At 47.5% G+C, this 6,926-nt stretch overlaps 1 protein-coding gene across 2 annotated transcripts in view; it reads right to left on the minus strand.

Moving 5' to 3' along the window:
* The window catches only part of G3bp1 (G3BP stress granule assembly factor 1), a 26,049-nt gene extending 23,038 nt beyond the window's left edge, over window positions 1–3,011 (minus strand). The window contains exon 1 of one of the 2 annotated variants that reach the window (XM_005350042.2): window positions 2,911–3,011. The gene's annotated coding sequence lies outside the window, so the exon portion shown is untranslated. Of the gene's footprint in view, window positions 1–2,407; window positions 2,544–2,910 lie in introns of those variants that run through there. The other variant, XM_026780612.1, reaches the window with a different exon arrangement.
* Window positions 3,012–6,926: the final 3,915 nt, after the last annotated feature.

The following is a 6,926-nucleotide window of genomic DNA, read 5'->3' on the forward strand; positions in this document are numbered from 1 at the left end:
AAAAACCAAAAAAAAAAAAAAAAAAAAAAAAAGAATAGTAAATATTTATATAGCCAATGAACACTGGTCACTAGCTACAAGTAAGGTGACAGCAGCTAAAACTAACTTTAACTCCTGAGCTTGGGCAAGGTTCTCCCACTGAGACAACTACAGGATCACATAAGACATGAGAGTTCCTTTTAGGTTTTGTTTTTTTGAGACAGGGTTTCACTGAGTAGATCTGGCTGGCCTGTAGACTAGGCTAGCCTGAACTCAGAGATCTACCTGCCTCTAAGAGTCCTGGAATTAAAGGTGTGCATCATCATACCTGGCCTGAACTTCCTATTTGACTCTGTAAGTCAGCAATGTGATATAATTCAAGTAAACATTCTATTTGAGTACTGAAACTCAACAAAACTAACCAGGAAGTTTTAATACACTGACCAAAAAATGGAGAAAAAACTTGGTGTGGGTCAAATTCTCAACTTTGTATTAAACCTGTTAACAATGATCTCAGCCATTGAGAAACCATATGCAGCCAGGTGGTACACACCTTTAGCCCCAGCACTCCAGGGGCAGAGACAGGCAGATCTGAGTTTAAGGCCAGCCTGGCCTACAGGTAAAGAAACATCATCTCAGCTGGGCAGTGGTGGCAATATGCCTTTAATCCTAGCATGTGGGAGGCAGAGGCAGGCGGATCACTGAGTTCGAGGCCAGCCTGGTCTACAAGAGCAAGTTCCAGGACGTGCTCCAAAACTACAGAGAAACCCTGTCTCAGAAGAAAGAAAGAAAGAAAGAAAGAAAGAAAGAAAGAAAGAAAGGAAGGAAGGAAGGAAGGAAGGAAGGAAGGAAGAAAGAAAGAAAAAAAGAAAGACACTGTCTCAAAAAACAAAAAGACTAAATTCCAACAACAGCAACCTCTGGGGAGCTTGGAAGGGATTGACCCAAGGCTTCTGTCACTGCTTCCTTCAGCTCACCTCTCTGACATCAAGTTATCGGAGTAAGTGTGTGTTTCCTATTTCTATCCCACTAGCCATCTGTCGGGGGTCTAGAGTATAGCTCTTTGGAACATGTGAGGATGAAATTAAAAGATCCCCTCAATTAGATCATTTTACCTTAATATATTTGATCTCAAGCGGTTAATAAAATTACTAACATTCGCCTACCAGCAAGTCAACTGGAGCAAAGTTCCAAGGCAAAAATTATAGTCAGAAGCAATGCTGCAAGTTCAGCACTCATCCTCACCATGTTGGCTCTTTAGTGCCACTTTGTGTTTATTTGGCAATACAGAAACACAGAATTAAACTTGTATGGCTTTTTAACTTTTTGCAACGGTGTGTGCCTTGAGAGCTAGTTCCTATACCTTTGTTGTAGTCTTTTTTACAGTTGAAACATCTACAAGGACTTGGATCTAAACTAGTATGTTTTATAAAGTCCTGAGTAAAGATGATCGTAAACATTCAAAAATATGGTCAGCACACATTAAGAGAGGTTGGCCACAAATCCTTGAAAACAGTATCTTTGCAAACTTTAAGAGTCCCCCGAACAAGGGCTAAAATAAATAGCTGGGCTGGTCTTGGTGGGATACACTTAACTCCTACACTCAGGAAGATCTGACTTCATGGCAGTCAGTGCTCCATACTGAGAAGAGTTGATCATAGATGGTTTGGCAGGAGACCTATCGGCTATGCTTGCCAACAAACCCAATCAGTGACTGTGTTCCAATTCACAATCACTGGACACTGGACACCATCCTTCCCCAAGCAATTTCAGATGTGACTTATTTGTGGCTCTGGTGATTGGACCTGGAGCTTCCTGTAATCCATGCCAAGGGCTCCACCTCTGAGCTGGATCCAGGGTCCTATCCAATTTCAAACTTTAACCTCAACTCTGTTGAGAATTTAAACTCTCCGTTTCCTTGCACTATAATCTTCGCATAGGTTTTTTAAATCTATGTTTGCTCTGATTCACACCTAAAACATTGAAAAGTTAAAAGGGATCTGGAAAAATCAAGATCTAGTATCAGAGCCTGACTTCCTGCTGGCGGGAATTTCCCATTACCTCGCGATGCGTTTTGGACCTGCAGAGGAGCACACTAGTTCATTACATTACACTGGCTGTGTTTTCTTCTGTTTCCCAAAAGCTAACTAACTTGAAGGCGCATCTATCATCCCTTCATATAAAAACCCGTTTAGTTTCGAAAAAAGCCAAGTCCTTCTTTGTCATTCAAAACCCCACTAGCTTACAATCTCCCTTCTCCAGAGTCTGACACTGGTTCGCACAGATGGCACCGCAGTTTTTCTCATGCTGAGTTTTGCACCCAGGTTCCAGAGCTCAGTGGTCAAGGGAGTTCCGCGGCCACGCAGTCTACACAGATGTCTGTCCCTTCCCAGCTGAGTCCAAGTCACTCACCCACCTCGTTTCCTACCTGATCGCGCCCAGGTGACCGGGAAGGGCGGGAAAGGAGGAAGCACTCGGCATAGTGCAGGGGCACACAGTGGGGGCTGGAGAGATCAAGTCTTATGGCTGACTGTTTCTGCACCACTGAACCCTTGATCCCGGGGTCGTGCGCCTCTGCTCTGCAGACTTGGGAAGCGCGATCGCGCTCTCAGCGTGGGAACCCCCCCAACCCCAGATCCCGAAGGCTTCTTTAAAGTCCAGGCCCAGGTACATCAACCCAGAAAGCAGGCGCGCGCAGCAAGATGCGCGTGGAGCGCGCGGGCCACTCGGCCGCGTGACGCCCACCGGGGGCCCCATAAGGCCGTTGGCGCGGCAGAGCACGCACGGGGCCCAGGACGCAGTCAGGAGGCCGCGCCGGCCGTTGGTGGGGGTGGGGACGCGCCGCGCGGCCTCCCCGGGCGCCCCGCTCGCGGCCCCAGATCGACTCCCTCCCGACCCGCATCCGCCCCGCCCCACCTGCGTCCCACGTACCTGCGCGGCTGAGCGGGAGGACCGGGCTGTTGCGCGGGAGTAGGTGGCTGCGTCCCTCGCGCGGTGCCCCGGAACGCGTGCCCGCCGCCAGTTATATAGCCGCGCTCAGCCCAACCTGCTGCTCCCGTCGCTCGCAGCGACCAATGGTCGCCCCGCCGCCGCGCCTCTTGGTTGCGATTGGACGGTACTTTCATCCAGGGGCCGGACTCCTGAGTGGCTGCCTCATCTGCCTATGATTACGGGATCCAGAGCCCAGATGGACATGAAGTCTCACCAATACTTAAGTCGATCGTGAAAACGAGGGCGGGATGCCCTGTGAGCGACACCCAGACAAGCCAATATCTGTACACAACTGCTCTCATTGGCTTACATATCTTCCTCTGGGCGGAAACCCGCGGTTCAGGCAGGAGCGGTTGATCCACAAGGTGGGGCCCGTGTACTTTGGGGAAGTAAACCCCATGCAAGTAGGAGGTGGGCGCGGGGGAAGCCACCAGCCAATCGCAACGCTGGATGAAACTGATTGACACGGAGGGATGGATTTCTCCAAAGACAGCCCCAGGGCTGCCGTGCCCTCTGGGGCGGTTAAGAGGATGTGCTAGCTGCGCCTTCCGTTCTCTTTCCTTTCTCTTCCTCTTAAATCGAGTCCTGTCCCTAAGGCCCCCCTCTCCTCCCTTCCCTGGTGACTTTGGTACCCGGGATCCAAGTGACAAAGTTTCCCGGGTTTTTTTGTTTTTCCTCTTCACATCAAAACTTTTTTTTTCTGCATGCATTTCGGAAGAGCAGTCACTGCTGACCCTTGGCATTAGCACGAAATCAGTGGCCACAGAGGACAGCGAAGCTGGCTCTGGCAGGAGACCCCAAAGCACCCCGTGCGGCAGCCTCTCTGGGATTGCGCGTGTCCCCGGTGACTTCCCAGCGGGTGGTGCACGAGTGGTCCGTGGATGTTTTCAGGAGCTTTTTCCTTCTCGTGAGTGCAGAGACAAGATCCATACTCGGATCACCCTCAGGCCTGAGTGCGCCGTGGGGTGCGTCACCACCAGCCATTGTCACGTGCTTTTCTAATTGAAATGGGAACTTATCCAACTCTTAGGTAGACACGCCTAAAGTTCCCCACAAACGCTCCAGGGACCAAGTATTACCTCCTACTGTCCGCAGCTTGGGATTTTGTGATCCCTCTGTTAGGCCACCAGAAGCATTTTATATTAAAGAACTGTGGTGGTCCAAATTCTAGATACAGACCGGACCTAGTCTGTGGTCCCAGGAGTTGGAGGCAAGGGGAGAAATTGAAGTCATCCTGGACTATATAACAAGTCTGAGGCCAGCCCAAGGAACACGAAACTCTGAAAACAAGCTAGCTTGAATTTGTTTGTTTTGTTCTGATTTTTTTTTTCCTTTTTTAGGTTTTTTGAAACAGTGCTGACCTGGATTTACCATGTAGCCTAGGCTGACCTCGAACTCACGAGCCTCCTACCCTGACCTCCTGAATGCTGGGAATAGGGACATTGAAGTGTTACAGAGAATTTCCGAAAACAGGACACGTGGACAGTCCCCTAGTGCAAAGGAAAGACTCAGAGTCAGACCAGTCCAGGGTGGAAGGAAAAGGGAACCATGCGGAACCTGGAACTCTGGAGGCCAGAAGCCAAGTGAAAAGTCTCTAGAATTCCAACAGCGTGTCATCTTCTGCCATGACGCAGTGGAAACCTGCTTCTAGGGCTGCAAGCACCAAGCCGTGGAGCGGCACGGACATTTCCGCATTGAGAATCCTTTAGGATCTCCTAGCCCAACTAAGGAATCAGAGAACTTTGGCAGATTTTCACAAGGATTTTTTTTAATTGAAATCCCCGTGCTCCTGACTGCTTTGCCTTTCTTTCCTTTTTTTTTTTATTGATTAAAAAAAAAAAAAGAAGTCTCTCTTTTGATTGTGCCTCTGCTGGCACAAGCAGTGTACCACCACAGCCATCTTTTTTTTTTTAAATATTTATTTATTTTTTTTTTAAATATTTATTTATTTATTATGTATACAACATTCCTTTCATGCTTGCCTGCATGCCAGAAGAGGGCACCAGACCTCATTACAGATGGTTGTGAGCCACCATGTGGTTGCTGGGAATTGAACTCAGGACCTTTGGAAGAGCAGGCAATGCTCTTAACCACTGAGCCATCTCTCCAGCCCCCACCACAGCCATCTTTTAAAAATAAAATAAACCAGGCAGGCCGGGCGGTGGTGGCGCACGCCTTTAATCCCAGCACTCGGGAGGCAGAGGCAGGTGGATCTCTGTGAGTTCGAGACCAGCCTGGTCTACAAGAGCTAGTTCCAGGACAGGCTCCAAAACCACAGAGAAACCCTGTCTCAAAAAAACAAACAAACAAAAAAAAAAAAGGTTGCAGGACAGGCTCCAAAACCACAGAGAAACCCTGTCTCAAAAAAAAAAAAAAACAAAAAAAACAGCTAGTTCTAGGACAGGCTCCAATGCTACAAAGAAGGCTGGGCGATGGTGGCGCACGCCTTTAATCCCAGCACTCGGGAGGCATGGACAGGTGGATCTCTATGAGTTCGGGCAGCCTGGTCTACAGAGCTAGTTCCAGGACAGGCTCCAAAGCCACAGAGAAACCCTGTCTCAAAAAAAAAAAAAACAAAAAAAACAGCTAGTTCTAGGACAGGCTCCAATGCTACAAAGAAGGCTGGGCGATGGTGGCGCACGCCTTTAATCCCAGCACTCGGGAGGCAGAGGCAGGCGGATCTCTGTGAGTTTGAGACCAGCCTGGTCTACAGAGCTAGTTCCAGGACAGGCTCCAAAGCCACAGAGAAACCCTGTGTCGAAAAACCAAAAAAAAATAAAAATAAAAAATAAAATAAGATAATAATAATAATAAAATAAAAAATTTAAAGATGTATTCCTAAAGGAAGAATAAAGATACATATCTTTTTATTGTTTGAGAATTGTATACTTGCATGTGAAATGTTTTGATCAAGGCCACCCTCTCGAATTACATTGGGTCTTTTGTTTGTTTGAGTTTTGATTTTGTTGTTGTTGTTGTTGTTGTTGTTTTTCCCACTAGGTCCATTTAGTGCTGCCTGTATGTGCATGTTGTTGTAGGGCCATCTACCAGAGCAATAGTAGCCTCTCAGGTGGGACCTACCTAAAAAAACCTGATCTTCCCTCTCCTGTAGCCATCAGCAGCCTCTAGCTCCTCAGCTAAGGGTGGGACTTGTGCTGGAATTTTGACTTGAACTTTTCCGGGTCTTGTGCATGCTGTCCCTGTCATTGTGGGCCATAGATGTAGATGCCCTGTTGTGTCCTGAGCCATCCACTCTCTGCCCTGTACGATCATTTTCCCCCATATTCTGCAAAGAACACTGAGTCTTGAAGGTGCATAGGCTATATAGACATCCCATTTAGGACTGAGAACTCCAGTCTCTTATTCTAGGATGTTGACAAAATTAGGAGTATTAATCACCTTAATCACCATTGACTGCAAGAAACTTCTCAGCAAGAGTTAAAAAATTTCACTAATCTGAGGGTGGCACACAGGGCCTGAGGTCCTCTCTGTAAATTGAGACAGAATACCATCTCAAATTCAAGGCCAACCTGGGCTTTTTGTTGTTGTTGTTGTTGTTGTTGTTTATCGAGACAGGATTTCTCTGTAGCTTTAGACCAGGCTGGCCTCGAACTCACAAATATCCACCTGCTTCTGCCTCCCAAGTGCTGGGGTTAAAGGCGTGCGCCACCACTGCCCAACCAACCTGGGCTTCTTAGGGAGAGTACTTCAAAGAGAAAGGAAGGAAGGAAGGAAGGAAGGAAGGAAGGAAGGAAGGAAGGATGGAAGGAAGGAAGGAAGGAAGGAAGGAAGAAAGGAAAAAGGAAGGAAGGAAGAAAGGAAAAAGGAAGGAAGGAAAAAACCCTACCCAAGAAACATGAGTTTCCTGTATCCCAGCACAACCTCAAACTCCACAGCTATAAATGACCTTGAACTTCTCTTTTTACACATATTTACCTTTTTTTTTTTTTTTTTTT

The sequence above is a fragment of the Microtus ochrogaster genome, chromosome 7 (assembly GCF_000317375.1).
Source record: "Microtus ochrogaster isolate Prairie Vole_2 chromosome 7, MicOch1.0, whole genome shotgun sequence".
Taxonomy (NCBI): domain Eukaryota; kingdom Metazoa; phylum Chordata; class Mammalia; order Rodentia; family Cricetidae; genus Microtus; species Microtus ochrogaster.